The sequence below is a fragment of the Pteropus medius genome, unplaced genomic scaffold (assembly GCF_902729225.1).
Source record: "Pteropus medius unplaced genomic scaffold, Ma_sr-lr_union100, whole genome shotgun sequence".
NCBI classification, from domain to species: Eukaryota; Metazoa; Chordata; class Mammalia; order Chiroptera; family Pteropodidae; genus Pteropus; species Pteropus medius.
Window position 1 is genome coordinate 8,105,433 of NW_024349804.1, and position 2,294 is coordinate 8,107,726.

General features: G+C 35.8%; 1 non-coding gene across 1 annotated transcript; it reads left to right on the forward strand.

The window, feature by feature from the left end:
* Nucleotides 1-708: 708 nt before the first annotated feature.
* LOC120582956 (5S ribosomal RNA) lies at nucleotides 709-827 on the forward strand. The gene has a single exon (XR_005647692.1). It is a non-coding gene; the product is annotated as a 5S ribosomal RNA (ribosomal RNA).
* The last annotated feature ends 1,467 nt before the right edge of the window (nucleotides 828-2,294 follow it).

Below are 2,294 nucleotides of genomic sequence, written 5' to 3' on the forward strand. Positions count from 1 at the left end.
AATTCAAAAAAATACAAGTGGCCATTCGATGAGAAATCCAAGCTCTGACCTATTCAATGAGCCTTCTTTCCATCAGTTTATAAATGGGCTGTTTTTCTCCTTCTTCCTCCTCTTCTTCATTTACAAACTTTTCAGAAAAGTGGTTTAAACTTATGGCCTCAGCTTCCCACACATTTCTTAACTTTTATGTGAGGCTTCTTTTCCATTCGTTGTATAGAAACTCAGGTTTCTTATGCTTTACCAATTGCCTAAACCAGTTATTTCCTAGTTTGACCAGCTCCTTCCGAAACTCTTTCTTTGACACTCATGACATTGTTCTTTTCTGGTTCTCTTCATACACTTTGAATTATTTCTTGTCAGTCTTTGCCAAGTTTACTTCTTCCTTTCTTTGCCCTTACCCCTAGTATGCTTCCACATTCATTTGTCTACACTCCTGAATTTCAATATCTCTATCTTCCTCTCCCTCGCCCTCTCCCCTCTCCTTTGGCCATCTCCTCTACTATCAGTGTTTTCATCATTACTTTTATGTAGACAAAGCCAGAGTCTACAACTTTAAAACCTCCTCCTTACAATAGATCTTTATTTCCAACCAATTCTCATTATCTTTGTCTGGATAACTCAGCAGTAACTAATACACAATTCTTCATTTCTTATCTGTTCCTTTTACCTCCAAAGGGGCATTATTTAAAAGCCCTTTAAGAAATTCTCATCTACGGCCATACCACCCTGAACAGGCTCGATCCCGTCTGATCTCGGAAGCTAAGCAGGGTCGGGCCTGGTTAGTACTTGGATGGGAGACCACCTAGGAGGACCAGGTGCTGTAGGCGTAAAAAATATTTTTTAAAAAGAGATTGTAAGCTGACAAGGTCCTTGCAGTCTGTGAGGTCAACTAAGGGTTGCCTCGCCTAAAAACATAAAAGAAAAGAAATTCTCAGCAGTTGTGTTAAGTCCATCTTGGTCAGGAGTGGTGGCAGATGCTTTCAAATTCTATAATTCTCTTTCCTCGGAGAAAATCTTGGCCCTTTTTTGCTTTTCTTTATTGTTAGTATCAGTTCCAGAGTTTCTCAATAAGCAAGCTTTGCTCTTGAAGTGTTTTATATATCACTTAAAACAATTATTAATACTGTTCTTTTCCAGCATTTAACTATGGCCAAATGTTTGGGACACAATGTCAGAAAAATTGCCAAAACGAGCCATATTTTATTTCTGCTTTTCTCTCTCACTAAAGCAGGTAGCCTTGAGCTGCATATGGCCATTTTCATAATCAAGGAACTAGAAAAAAATATATTTCTACAACTATGAAACACATTTGCATTCATGGAGTTATTTTCAATAATTTGAAAATAAATAGACCATACAGGGGCAAATTCTGCTATATCGTTCATTCTGTCACTGTATGTTTTGAGTGCCTGCTAATTCCAGTTATTATTCTAGACTTTGGGATTGCATCTGTGAGCAAAATAAGTACGGTGTCAAAAAAAAATATGTGTGATGGCTGTGTGAGGGACTTTATAGTTTAGTGGGTGATATAGACAAATACACTGGCAGTATAATAAGAATTCTATGTTAGGGTTCCATGTGAATGTCTTCAGGGCACCAGTCCCTGTGACTAATCCTGTGTTGACTTCTTTTTTTCTTTTGCTAAAATATCAGTATAGGGAACCAGATCTCTGCCATGAAAAATAATGCAATGAGGAGTAACAAGAAACATTCTAAAAGGTTAATGGTGGTCATCTCTGTGTAGTAAAATTATGAGAAAATTTAATTGCTTTTTCTTCTCTCTTTGAGTGTTTTACAAAACGTTCAAACTTAGAGCCAGAAAAATCAGAAAAGCATACGTGTAAAGATTTGTTTATGTCATGTTTCGAAAATTAAAGAATGTGAAATCGTAGAAAATTTAGAGCTGTCATTGTCCATTCGCTCACTCACTCTGACGTCTTTTCCATGTGCTGAGGTGAACAGGTATGACTTAAAAAAGAGGAAAAGTATTTTATTTCTTATGGCTTAAAGAAGAAACTATGAGATGAAAAATATCAACATTTAGTTTGTACATTTTTATCTCTTTTCGATTTTAAATACATATGTATATCTAATTTTTATACTTGTAATGCTTTTCTGTAAAGATTTTCCAACTTTTACTACAGACCATTAATATTTCCTTTAACGTGTTTTTATACAATTTCTCAGTATGGATGAGCCCTTATTTCCTTTACCATTTCTCTAAACATATGGCTGTGATAGCATTTTCACCATTATAAATAGCAATGCTGTGAGCCGTTTGTGCTTCATTCCTT